At 41.2% G+C, this 15708-nt stretch overlaps 1 gene segment (V, D, J or C); it reads right to left on the reverse strand.

The window, feature by feature from the left end:
- LOC148815865 (Ig kappa chain V region Mem5-like) overlaps positions 1–15708 on the reverse strand; it is a 364398-nt gene that overhangs the window by 126160 nt on the left and 222530 nt on the right.

A 15708-nucleotide genomic window follows, 5' to 3' on the forward strand; every position in this document is an offset into this window, starting at 1 on the left:
CCAGTTCAAACTCACAACACACAGCACCAAGCCTGAGTTTCAGTGTTTCAGTGCTCTGGGAATGTTTAAAGCCCAGATAACAATAAAGAACTTCAGAATTAAGATCCAGATTATTATTAGTAGTATACTAATGATAATACAAATCTTATAGCTCCTCACACCAGAAGAAGGCTCTACAGCTGAAATGTTATGTTTCTTCTCTTTTCAGTTGTTTGTACTTGTTTGTTATTAGAATGATTGTTCTAATAATAATAATTCCCTATACATACAGTTCACAACACTTTTCTGCACCCTCCACTTAGAGCTCTGTAAAGGTCATGGGGATCCCCTCCACCACCAGCAGTGTGCAGCCCCACCTGGTTGAGGCGCCAGTCCGCTCCCCACACCCCAGCTCTCAGTGGGGAGGAGAGCAGAGTGATGGAGCCAGTTCAGAGATGGGAGTTCTCAGGAGGCCATGATGGGTAAAGGCCAGGGGGAAATTTGGCCAGGACGCCAGGGTTACACCCCTACTCTTTTCAAGAAATTCCCTGGGATTTTTAATGACCGCAGAGAATCAGGATCTTGGTTTTACATTTCATCCAAAGGACAACACCTCTTTACATTATAGTATCCCCATTGCTATACTGAGGCATAAGAACTCACACAGACCACAGGGTGAGTGCCCCCTGCTGTTCCCACTAACACCTCTTCCAGGAGGACCAGCTGGGCTCCAATGGTCTGCCAGTGGTGAGCTGCAGGATGATACAGCTGCTTAAATATTGGGATTAAATGAGACAAAAAGTGAAGTTATAATTTATAGTAACTGAGAGATAAGATAGGAAATAAATAGAAATAGAAAAAAGGTTTTCAGAAAATATTAGGTTTCATGTTTGTTGAGTTAGTGTGAACAGGGAAGTTGTTCAATAAATAAAAACTGCCTTTGGGCCCCGATAAAACTGTGACTTTTATATTGCGAGGTCCCATTTGGTGATTTAGCAGCAATATCAATTTAGTAAAGGCTTAGCAATCAATTTGTAATAAGTCTGGAATATCAGCCTATGTAATAATAGAAAAACATTTGAAAAACTACAGATGTATTGTTATCTTATGGGTACAATCCATTGATGTATTGTTCCATTTGCGATTTAGAAAAGACCATAAATATGTTTTAATGATTATGAAATCTTAACACTTGTCTATGGTTATGTTTATATAAAATGTAGTGTGTGTACTGAACATTAAGAAGAAGTTAACATCTCATCCTCTACTCCTTATAAAGCTGTTCTCTGTCTAGTCCTGCTGTCCTGGGAGTTTTCATGCTAAACTGCTCATTTTGCTCTGTCACAACACACAACACCAAGCCTGTGTTTCCAGCCCTGACTGGCTACAAGTGCTGCTGAAGCCAGTGTAACGTTGCCATAGCCAAAATGTAATGTAGTGGCTCTCTGAAGGCACCAGTTCTGTAGGGTTTGGGCATTTACTGGGACAATTATTAATTGTAGCAGTAAATCACAAAATTGATTCTTGCGATGGCTTTAGAATCCAACCATGCGACATAACTCAAACAACGCACACACACAGGTACTAATACACAAGGATACATTTATTAATACATAGAATATGCATATAAACCTAACAGATCTTATCGAGAGGGTTATCAGAATACAAAAGGTATATATTCAATCAGTTACGAAGAGTTACACATCAAGAGGACATACGTTAAGTATATCATTCATTTAGACCGTTTCGTAATTGAACTTGGTTACAACTTCTACATTAGATACTCAAAACAAGTACATAAGTCTTAGGAATTAAATTGATACCAACTGATTGGGATAACAATTGAATTCTCAAGCTGTAATGCATTGAAGTTGAATACTCATCCAATCTCTGGGGATTCATATATCCTGCAGGCACAAACAATCAGCTGCAGGCTTGTTGCTGTCCAATCCGCGCTCTCTGGCTCCGTGCCAGGCTGTGCTGTGTGGCTTGCGACGGTGCGCTGCTGATGCTCACTGACCGGCTAGTTAGTGTTGGCTTTAACTAGCAAAGTTTGTGCACAGGAGAAAAGATGACTGTGGGTCCCAGCAAGTCAGGAAGAGGACCGGTTCGTTCCTGATGAAGAGCTAGTTCTGAATAGTGATTCAGCTGTCCACAGTTCTGACCTGTTCACGAGGCCTGCTGCTGGTGCTAACCTCGGGTGGATCCTCTGGTTATTCTCTGGCAACCTCCGCTCTAGACTCTTAGAACAAAGGAAAGTTCTGGCACTCGGACACACTGGCTGTTCCGTGGTTGTCCGGGCTGAGTCTCAGGATGGTCAGGAGGCGCGCAGCCCTTCTGCTCCTGGGCTGTCCTTCCCTGGAATTCTCCTTTAGAATTCCCTTCGAAAAAGTTCACAGAATTCTCACCACAGACCCTCTGTGTTGCCTGTTTTTACCTGGAGGAACTTCAGCTCATTGATTGGCTGAAAGTTCCATGGGCATCAGAGTCCCACGTGGGTTACTCGGCCCTACCAGTCCCTGATTGGTTGATCAAGGTGAGATATGAGTCATTTACTCCTGACACCTAGGAATGCAGTCCAGATGTCCATCTGGCACTCCCTAGACAGATAGGCGCCAATGGATGACCATTGATCATGATAGCCAGACTTAGCTAAGTGCATCCCCCTTTGGGAGCTTGTTCCTTATCAAAAGAAAACATCTTAAATCAGCCTGCATGAATACTTTCTCTGTGGCTGCACCACAGAGATGGAGGGTGAGATGGGGCCTCCTTTAGGACAGCATACCAACGCTTAATTCTGTCTTATTAACAAGCATTGCCGCTACACCAGGAAGACAATTTGCATAGAAGAGACACTTTGCATTGGCAGCACAAGATTCAGTGCTCTGGGAGTGTTTATAGCCCTGTGAGTTGAACACTTCATGACTGAGAGCTGCCCTTCATGGCAACAGAACGCACGGCAACAATGACCTTCATCACCATCTTCCTCTGGACTCTCCTCATCTGCGCTCAGGGTATGATTTAATACATATCCAGGTGTTGACTTAAACATTTTTTAAAACTTTGATAGAGCATATACCTTGTAAAATATTATTTCAACAAGCTTTATAGAAAAGTGTAAAATACCTAAAATAAATTAATGCATTCTAGTTATTAAATTCCTGTATTTCTTGTGTTTTGTCTTGTTTTCAGAATCCAGTGGACAGTTTACTGTAACTCAGACTCCAGCAGTGAAATCTGTTCTTTCTGGACAGACAGTCACTGTGAGCTGTAAGACCAGTCCTGCAGTGTATAATAACGACTTCCTAGCCTGGTACCAACAGAAAGCTGGAGAAGCTCCTAAACTCCTGATCTATAGAGCAACTACCCGTCAGACTGGGATCCCAGAGCGTTTCAGTGGCAGTGGATCTGGGACTGACTTCACTCTGACCATCACAGGAGTCCAGGCTGAAGATGCAGCAGATTATTACTGTCAGAGTTTCCACTACCCTGGCTGTACTCCTGTGTTCACACAGTGTTACACAGCTGTACAAAAACCTCCCTCAGCAGGACTGCACAGTGACTGCACTGCTGCAGCTGGGACCTACTGCAGGTGCACTTACAGATCAAGTTTATTATACTACTATAAGAGATCATTCAACATAGTCACAGTATTCAAAGAAATATAATTATATTATTTCTCATTTCATTTTCATTTTGATAATGAGGCTGGAAAGCAAGATACTGATCTCAGCTGATATCTGGTATTCATCATGCTCATGAGAAGTATTACCTGGTGGCACAGAAAAATCCACCCACCCATCCATTTCCTAACCACATTAACCAGTAATGGGGCACAAAGTCAAAGTAAACTTAATGCCAAACCGAACCTTTTGTTTTGTGGTGTGCTTGAAATAACAGAGATACCAAAAAAAAAAGAAAGATACAAGAAGAGAAAGGAGAATCATAAGAAACACATATATACAGAATGCAATACGATGCCACATTACTTGTGTTACTTACAAAGGGTGGAAGGCTGGATACACTCTGGATGAGATTCCCATCCATTGCAGGGCAGCCAGACACAATCACACACACTCACGCCGGGGTTAATTTTCCGCATGAGAACATACAAACTCCACACAGTTAGCACTGTGAATTGAATTGAAATAGAAATTGAAATAAAATTGAATCCAGGCCCCAGTGCTGCCAGGCAGCATTGACAGAACTAAAGAAATTGTTCCTCCAAACTGTATTTTCACTCACATAAAGATTTACTCAACTAAAATGCATAAAAAGCCAAGTATTATTCAATTACTTCCTGTAATGTGCCCGTTTTGTTTTAACATGTCTCAGATATATACAGTATTCCATTTTAGACAGATCAGTTCAGGCTGTAACAGGGTTGTTCACAGTCAGTAACAGTATCTTGACAGAGAGAGTGAGACCGGACACACTGACTGGCCCAGTTTCTCTCTGGGACGACAAGTGTTTGTCAGTTGACACACAGGCTGATGGTCAGTCTCTGTGTCAGAGTGTCCCACAGTTTTTAATGTCCTTCTCCTTTAATGTTATGTCTGTATTTCAATGTTCCTTCTGTCTGTTTCTGCAGTGCAGTTTTGGGGTTCACTTGTTTCTTTTTGGAGGTCGAGCCCCTTCGTCTGGTCACCAATAGGCTTCCTCATAACCAAGCAGATAAAACCAAAACTTTTTATAATGAAATGATCAAATATCTGCAAAGCACCTGATTCCTGGATGCTGTTATTCCTTGTGAACTATGCAGTATGATCCCTGCTAGAGAATGTCTGAATAAGAATCTCTGCAGCTCTAAATTTCTATTAGAACTTGTGACTCTTCCCTAAAACAGAGAAAATTGATCAAAAAGTGTTGAGATGACATATTATAGTCTTGAGACACATAGTCATTCTAATACAGAGACCATATTCATATTTATGATGTTTTCAGATTGACAGTACTGGGAAATGGGAAGGAACATAAAAATAACAAAAATGATCTGTCCTTCTGATCTGTTTCCCCCAGGTTTTACAAAAGAGATGGAGGCACAGAGCTGCTGCTTCAGGCTGTGAGTAAAGACCTTCGAGTCCCTCCTGTCCACCGGCACAGTCAAGGAGTCTCTGAACATCAGATTTAACCCCCCTCTCGCCCTGCACAAGAGAGAGGCCCTGCGGAGAGTCCACTATGACAGCTGGACTGAACTCTTCCTGGTCTTAAAAGAATGGTTCTGGGAGAAGGATGGGATCCGCGGGGGCAAGTCCTTCACGGATCGCCCATCGATCTTTATTTAATACGTGAGCGAAGCACTCGAGAGCAGGGTTCCCTCACAGGGAAGCACACTGCCCTGCCCCAAGCGGGGATCGAGATGTCCAGAAAGTCCACCGTGAGGGGTGACAGGTCAACTGTTGAGGTCAACAACACAGATATGCCACTGTCTCCAATGAAATTAGAGCTGCACCAACTGCCTAATTATGCAGTATCAAACATAATGCCTAAATAGGTCAATAAGAGAGATGTGGATTGATTGTATTTGTATGTTTATCTTGACTTGTGTTACTATATTCAAATTTCTGTCTTCAACGAGGTTCTGTGATAGATGTGCACAAAGTGTGACTGATGTACAGTAAACTGCACTTTAGAGCAAATTATTCTGCTTGAGGAGCCAATTTAAAAGTGACCGTTTTCCTTTTTTGTTTGAATCATTAAAAGTTACAGTTTTGACTGAATTCTTCACTTCCATTTATAAAATTATAGAATTGTTGCTCCTCGTTTGAGTCATTTGAATCATTGTATTAAGAGTTTTGAACACAAGACTGTTCTGTATAATGATTAATTTTTTGTAAAAGCTGCACAGGGATTACTGTATTAGTCAACAGAGGGCAGCACTGAAAACTGAATTGAGAGTCTCGTCTCTGCTAGCAAACGCTGCTGCTCTGCTTACTGATGTGACTCATGTCTTAGTGTAATTGCCATATTACTGACACTAGAGGGCAGCACTGAACATTGAATTGAGAGTCTCTGTCTTCCCCCCCCAAAAAAAAAAACACTGCTCTGCTCCTCTTATGTGACACTTGTCTCAGTGTATGAGAACAGTGCTGCTCTTTCATTTCTCCCTGCCTGTCCAACAGATTGTTTCATACTATCAATACAGCCTCTCCTAAGAATCCAGTCTGCCTGATATTGAGATACCTCACCTGTGAACCTGTCTGAGATGCTTTGCTGCCTCACACTTCTTCTTTGTACTTCGGGATGTTCACCAGTTTCAATCTGTTTCATCAGTTTCTGTATATGATGCACTGAAAGTATTGAAGTAAGAACAGCATTTGAATCTGCAGTGCAATAATTATACTTTAAGATTACAGTTGAGAGCGTATCTTTGAAACCAACCTTCAATAGGAGTGATATGCTGCCAAGGTCTGGCAAGATTATTATCTCTGGGTCAATGTGTTTTCTTGTAAGTAGAAAAGTGTTGGACAATACGGGGCTGTGCAGCTACACAACCCTTCTCTGGGTTCACCAGCCCCGGTTCTGAGCTGTAAAACAGACCAGCTCCACTGGGCTCTGATCCCTTCACACTCACAGGTACAGCCTGAATGTGGGAGGAGTCTGCAGAAGATTTCTGGGTTCTCAATGTGCTTCAGACATTCAGATGACACTCAATATTGGTTTTCTTTACTGTTTTGTATTAACAGTATCACTCTGAGCACAATCTAACCTGGTTCATAATCACTGCAGGTATTGTTTCACAACAAGAATAACATACTGTACATTTGGAAAGCTGTGTCATTTCTACTTGTCACAGAAACGGTGACAAACACGCACCAGTATTGTTCACTGACACTGTGGACACCCACTCAAGCACTTTACAGGTAATGGGGATCCCCTCCACCGCCACTATTGTGCAGCCCCACCTGGATGATGCAACAGCAGCCATTGTGCACCAGAACGCTCCCCACACACCAACTCTCAGTGGGGAGGACAGCAGAGTGACAAAGATGGGGATTATTGCCTTTGAGGCCATGATTGGTAAGGGCCATGGGAAATTTGGCTAGGACATCAGGGTTACAACCCTACTCTTTTTTGAGAAATGCCCTGGGATTTATAGTAACAGAGAACCAGGACAGCATCTTTTTAAAGAATAGTGTCCTCATAATTAGGAATGGCATTTGGAACCACACAGACCACAGGGTAAGTGCCCCCTATTGGTCACACTGACACCCCTTCCAGCACCAGCCTTAGTTTTTCCCAGGCGTCTCCCATCCAGGTACTGAGCAGGCTCACACCTGCTAAGCTTCAGTGGGCTGCCAGTTGTGAGTTGCAGGGTGATATGGTTGCTGGCATAAAGTTTTTTGTGTTTAAAGATTTAATGAGTGACCAATAATAACAGTAAAAGTAAGCCAACATAGGTATTACATCTGAGTGTCAAGTCATCGTAAATATACTCTGTTTAATGTTTCAAGAGTCAGTAGAAAACCCATGTACAGTACATGTTTGTACAGTTTCACGTATTCTGTCTTTTGTGTACATGAAGTAGAGCACAGTGTCAGTGAGCAATACTGGGGTAAATGCATGTTTATCGCTGTTTCTGTGACAAGTTGAAATGACACAGCTTTCCAAACGTACAGTTTGGAACCCAGTGGAGCTGGTCTGTTTTACAGCTCAGAACCGGGGCTGGTGAACTCAGAGAAGGGTTGTGTAGCTGCACAACCTCATATTGTCCAACACTTCTCTATTTACAAGAAAACACATACTGTATGTTGACTCAGAGATAATAATCTTGCCAGACCTTGGCAGCATATCACTTTTATTGAAGGTTGGTTTCAAAGATACCCTCTAAACTGTAATCTTAAAGTATAATTGTTGTACTGCAAGTTTTTTTGTTATGAGCTGCAGATTCAAATGCTGTTTCCTACTTCAATACTTTCAGTGCATCATATACAGAAACTGATGAAACAGAGTGAAACTGGTGAACATCCCGAAGTACAAAGAAGAGGTGTGAGGCAGCAAAGCATCTCAGACAGGTTCACAGGTGAGGTATCTCAATATCAGGCGGACTAGATTCTTAAGAGAAGCTGTATTTATAGGATGAAACAATCTGTTGGACAGGCAGGGAGAAATGAAAGAGCAGCACTGTTCTCACACACTGAGACAAGTGTCACAGAGTAAGAGGAGCAGAGCAGTGTTTTTTTTAAAGTGAGACTCTCAATTCAGTGTTCAGTGCTGCCCTCTAGTGTCAGTAATATGGCAATTACACTGAGACAAGAGTCACATCAGGAAGAAGAGCAGCAACGTTTGCCTGCTGAAACTGACTCAATTCAGTTTTCAGTGCTGCCCTCTGTTGACTAATAATACAGTAATCCCTGTGCAGCCCTCTTACAAAAAAGTAATCATTATACAGAACAGTATAAGTGTAAGCAATTATAATAATTATTAAAAGCTTTTAGACTACAGTGTGCTGACATCAAATGCATTTGAATTTGGATTTACACAGCAAAATGCAGGAAAAGTGCATTTTGATGGGAGAAGAAACAGTATTTGTGTGTCTGTTTGCACGGATGTGCATGTGTACAGAGACAGGGTGATGCCAAACAAAAACTTTTTGAAAAAGAATAATTCCAGGACGGCACACAACCCGTATTACAGCTTGCACACGGCTGGCGTTCCGTTTACTGTTTCCAGCGATAACACTTGGCATAAGTCTTACTATCAAGTCAAGTGAACGTATTGCGTTCAATGTTTAAAGAGGAGGCAATGTACAACCTATGTACGGGACATGTTTCTGCAGCTTCACATCAAGAAGAACATACTGAAAGTTTGGAAAGCCGTGACGTCTCTTCTCACAGAAACGGCGAAAACGATAAGCGTTTAACCTGGGAATGCTTACTTACGGAAGCGCATTACTGCCACTAAAGAAAACAAAATCCTCGATAAGGAATTTTCTCGTACGATATAGTAATTCTCGCGGACTCTATGTGATCATGCGACAGCACGATCGCCCTATACTGTAATACCTCTATCACTCCATGAGGACTTACAGTTTTAAGCAGTGAAGCTGATTGCACATATAACTGTTTATAACGGAGCCATCATTGCTTTGATCTCTAAATCCCACACACTTGGTCCCAATGCTTATAATGATTCTGTTCATATTTGCTCACAATTGCAAGACTTCATTATGACTAAACCCCAGTCGAAAGTAAATCCGTACAAATTCTGCAGCGCCGGACATTGACACGATCATTAAACCGAAAGTGCCAGCTAAGCTCATGGTAGCTTCTGCATGCGTTCAGTTCACAACACAACAGGTTGTGTATACACTGAAGTAATCATTGCTATCTCGTAAAAAGGGTGATTTTTTTACCCTTGTTGGCAGCAATGCGCTTCCGTATTTACTGACACTGCGTTGTACTTCATGTATCCAAAAGACTGAACACTTTAGATTTTTTTCGAAAAGAGGAGTGTGGAAGTATTCTACTGTTTAAGTCAATGCTACTTTGCAGGGGACAATATTGTAACGCTTACGGCCGACAGGCACTGTGTAAGAGCCGGCGTACCAGAGCAGGTGACGTCACCGCCCTTCCCTGTGATAGCAGGACTACAGCTACTGGGCTGTGGAGAGATCTCTCTTTAGCTCACGGTGCTGGGTCGCTGCAGAGAGACGCGGAAGTCCCGGGTTCGAGCCACCTATACTTTGGGCCGACCAGATGCGGCAAGGGCGCCCGCCTGAGCCCCCGTTGCGTTACAATATTATTTCACAGTGTGGCGTCCTCGCCTGGCGTTGCGGCCGAAGAGTGCGCGGCGAGGGGCAGGACGGGAGTAGTAGTAGTGGTCAGGACGGGGACTAGGGGAGCCACTGGCCAGTGCCGCTGACCATTCTGAACGGGTGTACACCCTTGATAGGTTGCTGGGGTCCCTGTAAATAGTTATCCCAGTTTTGCAGCCCCTTTTATATCTGTACCCACTTACCACTCTATACCACGTACTTAACATGAAAGGACCCCAGAGTGTTGTACCCTGTTCCTCTCTTTTCTCACTTTCTCTGTTGCTGGAGCTGAGCCGGACACATGTCTGACTATAAAGCGCTGAGATTTAAAAAGAGCCTGAGTTCCTGTCTCCATCCTTGCTGACCCCGTCTCGTTACAATATACGGTACAATGCAATATACAGTATTAATATAGTAGGCAACATTGTTCACAAATTAACTCTCGTGTAAATACAATACATGTGTCATATATACAAGATACTTATCGTATAAACGCAATGCCATCTCGTATAAATGAGATATTTTATAATAATAAGCCTCCGTACGCTTCCGTGCTCCACTGTCGGCATTTCTGTTGTATTTTACTTTGTCTTTGTGCAATCACAATATTTTCTTGCTAATTGAACAAGAAATCCAATGACACATATTACTTTTAAAGTAAATCTTTATTTCTTTATCTAACTGCAAAACTGTAAAGTGTGATTGTTACTATTACAAGTGCGACATTTGGGCATTTAATTTATAACTTAAATCAGAATGCAAATTCTGACACTTTACTTAAAAAAGCAACAGTAAACTGTTAAAAATTTCAATTACAGTTGAAGGAGAAGCACACATAAAAATAAAGGTTTATTTATCCCAGAACTCCCTGTGGATTGTAATTTATGTGATGTGTGTCTTAGTTGTGTATAATAAGGTACTGTATATCTTGCATCTGAAATGCAAGTGGACAGACTGAAGACTCCTTCAATTCTCCTGCCATTTCCTGCCACTGCTGGTAACTCTGCTGAGTCACTTCCAGCACAAAGAATAGCAGTTGGTTACCTCAGCTTCAGAACTACATTAATCTTAATACAGCCTGGAAGAGTCATACACAATCTGAAACGCTGCAATTTATTTCCAACAATAATAGCTTTTTTTCTACCCAGTGAGAGCAGTAACATATTACCACTACAGTGCAGTACTGTATGTGTACAGTATTTACAACAGGTAAAATACTTGGTAGGATGTCTAAGTCCTCATTTTACATTACTAATACCTCCATTTTCCAGGAAAGCAGAGATATTATCATTTTCACATTCAATTAAATATAAAAATTCTGAAAGATCAAATACTGTATATACACACAGTATTTTGAATATTTTCCTGCTTTGTTAAGCTTTGTGTTCATCTTTCACTTTTTGCCACAGTTTATCCTAGATTAGTTCCTCTGAATTCAGCACATCTCTTTTGTTTTGCTGAGATCGGTACAGACAGATTCAACAGACAGGCTTAAAATAATCTTTTTCATAAAGATTATTCCCAAACTACCATAAGATCCATCTGTCACAAGATACTGTACAAACTTTAAGTGGTTTCATTCCTGAGAGAAAGCATAAAGACAATTAGAGCATTACAAGCTGACAGGAACAAGGAAAAACACATTGATTAAAAAAATACCCTGCTAACCAAATAACACTGTGGTGATATCATACAAAAGCTGCAACTTTGTATAAAATCATTGTGGCTGAATTAATTTGTAGACTCCAGGGAATGTTGAAAAGGTCAAAATACATCTTTGGCCCGATTCTGCTGCAATGACTAGGGATTCGATAACATGCTTACATCATTATAATGTGTACAAAACAGCAGCAAGTAACACTTTCTCAAATCAAGAATACAACATAAACATGGGAAGTATTTCCAAAATACAGCAGCATCAATATTATATCTGGATGTCTGATATAAGCAAACTGCATCTTTCCAATAAAACCATGTAAAAACATAGTGTCTAAGTAACCTAACCCCTGGAAAGTTTTTTTTTGAGTTGGGTAATCACCCTGCCCCCATTCAAGACCAACATCCCTCACACAGACCTCTCCAATCTTATAGTGAAAATTAAGATAGAAATGTCCAGATCTCAGGCTATCAAAAAAATAAATGTCTAAATCTCCACAATATCCATTGTACTGTATGTTTTATAAGATTTATACTGGCATATACTAGATGTATTACTGTATAAAGTTCACACAGAGGTTCACAAAGTACTTGATGCCGTAATATTTAAGAAACAGGCTAGAATCCTGGATTCAGTGTGAGAACAAGCTAAAAAAGTAAAACTAATATCTTACAAGCCGATTTTACAGGAGCCCAGGCAGATTACGTTTCTTGAACTGTTTCTTAATGCTGTTGTCATCATTCATCAATGCAGTAAAAACAGGAGTTAACCAACACTCATACAGCACTCAGACTAAACCTGGGTGCAATTAAAGTGCATGTCAGATGTATAAATAAAATGGTCATTTTAATGCTCAAAATTACAGGTAGGGAATTGTAAATGAAGTTATATTAGTAAATTATTTGCTAGATATGATATATTGTCTGTGTACTACATATTAATAAGTAAAATTCAGACTCTGACACCTGGATAATATAGTAATTAAAAACAATAAAATGGGGAACCACAAAAGATCTACACAAATGTTAGAAAATAATCCATAGAAAAAGGCCAGTGCTTACAAACTGTGAATTAAGATTTCTGTTGGGAATTTAGACTAATTAGTCAAATTAATCAGTATTATTCTTTTAATATGTCAGATCTTAATTTATATCTTTGTAAACGATCAGGTAGAGGTTTATTCCATGCTGAAAAGAAAGCAGACACAACGTTTCAGCTGTGGATTCTTCTTCTCTCACCTGAAACGTCTTTTTTTTTCTTTTCCTGTAAGCCTGGAATAAACCTTTACCTGTTCCTTTGCAGCCTACGCACGCTGACACTGCTCCCTACTTGAACGTCTTTCTAAATGACAGTTCCAGAAGGCTTCAGTCTCGGAGAATTACATTTAATCTAGAAATTTGAATTCATTATCTGTGCACCGTTACAGCACCTCTCGTTTCTCCGTCTCTCATGTAGTCAAAGAGTTAAACAGCGCAGTTGAGCTCCTCCTCCTGAGCTCCTGCCTGTGGCTCAGACAGCTGGGCTCTCCGAAACCACTGCGCTGTTCGCCCGGCTGGCTCTCTGCCACGGCAGGCAAATCTCCCTGGCTGCGCTCCGCTGCCCCGCCACCCCCGGGCTATTTCTGGGTGTGAAACTGGAAGACGGGGAGGAGAAAGCGAAACCGCTGCCGAGAGGATTTGCATAGCGAGTTGCGCAGCTGCCCCAGCGTGACCGACGCGCTCCCCGAATAGACCAGCTGCAGGTGTGAGAGTCTCTCAGAGAGCAGCAGGCAGCTCCAGTCTCACAGACCATCACCCGTATCTCTTCATGATAGATGAATTGACTCTCTTTCTTCAGCACTTAGAATACTGTGCAGTTCCCTCAGAGGTTTTTAAAGGCTTTAACTCGATTAATATTAATATTCACACCCACCATTCACAGTACAGCATGTTAATTAAAATAATTAAGATGAGAACCCCAAAAATCCCCACAAACATTAAAGGCTGATCCCTAGGAAAAGGCCAGTGCTCACACACTGCGAATTAATATTGACGGTTTTGGAAATGATTGTTGTAGATTCAGCACAGGTAGTGTCAAGGAGACAGTAGCTGGGTCCTGGAAGGAGAGAGACACTTTATTAGAAGACTCTGTTAAATTGTATTTATGATAATGAGAGCAGGTACAGCGTGACCTGGCAGAACTGGGGTACTGGGTTCAATTCCAGACCTGGGGTGCTGTCTGTGTGGAGTCTGTATGTCCTCCCAGTGGTTACCTGGGATTTCTCCATGTGCTCTGTTTTCCTTCCACAGTCCAAAGACATACTGGCGGGCTCATTGGCTTCTGGGAAGATTGTCCCTGGACTGAGTGTGTCAGTGTCTGTGCTTAAGTTATGGTATTGAGTAAGTTAAGTAATAGATTCAATCCAGTAATATATGTTCTTCAGAGCCCAGCCTGAACTCCAAAAGGTGCCTTCACCGGTTGAGCACTTTCTGTCGGACTGTCTGTAAGAGAAAGCTACAAGTACAAGTTAGAGGATGATCGTCTGCCCATTCTTACCACTTACATTTGCAAGTAGCTCCTTTAGATCTGCACATTTTTTTATTTAATCACTAATCATTGAATTAACTAGGAAAACCTCAACACTTTTCTTTTGTTTGTTGTTTGTGTGCTTTAAAGTGACTAGACATTTAAGTGGAGAACTTGAAATAAAAAAAACATAATAGTGTCCAGTAGGGTTTAGTTAAATGGAACAGAGACCAAAACACCTCATGGTCTAAAAAGAAAGAAGGAACAATCTGAAATCTGAGTGAAATGCAACAGAACTCATGATGGCCAAATTCACTGTTCGAGTCTCATTACCTTATGTATATGGATTGGTAACTGGCTAAGAGGGAACATTATGTTCATAGCCTTAAGCGCATAGTTCATAATCTTAAGGGGTACCACACTTATCTGGGCAGATAAAACTAGTGGTGTGCCTCAAGGATGGGTTTTTGGCCCCATCATCTTCCTGGTCCATATAAACATCAGCTTCAGGTATAGTTATCAAACTGGTTAAATTTTAAACAATTAAAGTCTGAGAGAGTGGTTAACACAGAAGCAGCGGTAAGGGAACTAAATAAGACTTTAAAGACAAAATCAGAAATTGGGCAGACACCTGGTATGAAATTTAACATTGTTACTGTAAGTGCAAGGTGATCCAGGCAGGTAGTGTACGTTGTGTATATTTAGCATGGATGAGTCTGGACTGCAGGATGTTACACGCAAAAGAGATCTGGATGATTGTTCTATGTCTTCATCCAGACAATGTAGGGAATCAATAAAGCAAACTGAGTACAGAGCAGGAAGAGTCTGAGAAAGAGTTAAATGAAGAGCAACAATAATAAATCCTAGTTTCAGTGGATTGTCATATACTGTACAGACAAGCCCAAGTCATATACAGTTATACCTGTATACAGACAAATTCTAGTCATCTGACTAGAACAGAGGAAATTGAGAGATTTGTTCCAGATATATAAACTATAATGGGCTATAGACAGATTCAACATACAGGCTCTTTTACACACTCAGGAGTCAAACAAGGATGCAGAGTCATAACTGGAACTAAAATGGAAATAATACAGGATGAAAAATGAAAACTGATGCTGTAACGAACGTGTTCTGGGTATTTAGAATACAGTATATCACCCAGGTGGATGAGTCTCAAGCTCTGGGCACCTTTAAGAAAAGTCTGGGTAAAATGTTAGATCAAATTTGCTACTAAACTGCCAAATAAGCAAGATGAGCCAACTGGCCTGCTGTTGGAAACTCCTGGGTATCTCCAGCCTCCTCAGGGCCCTGCTGTCAGACTCTTCAAGGAGCTAGCCTGACCATATTATAAGACCATATTCCTTATTCTGATTTTTATCACACATTATATGTGATACATGTATGCTGTTGATATATATTCACAGGGTGTGTAAACATCACTACTAGATAAAAGATTATACATGTGAAATGCAAAGGCATGTTTCAGAATGTATACAAACTATGAAAGATTAGAAACAGGACAAGTAACGGCAGGACAAGCACAAAATGGCTCCTGTGTACCGACTCTTTTTGTCAGTATGCAGGAAAAACAATTGTTAATTTGATAACACTGTGGTACTGTAGATCCTGGTGTGTCAGTGCTGAGTTTGCAATTCAGAGTAATGTGAAACATTTCACAGTGTCAGTACTCAGTACACATATAATATACACTGTATATAATCTCTAATTCTTCCTCATCCTCTCTGTTCATGTCCAGCTGTTGCTTCTCTTCGCTCTCCAGCCACCAGTACTGCTGGTTGTCCACCCC

This window comes from Atractosteus spatula, chromosome 24 (genome assembly GCF_055471065.1).
Source record: "Atractosteus spatula isolate fAtrSpa1 chromosome 24, fAtrSpa1.hap1, whole genome shotgun sequence".
Classification (NCBI taxonomy): Eukaryota; Metazoa; Chordata; class Actinopteri; order Semionotiformes; family Lepisosteidae; genus Atractosteus; species Atractosteus spatula.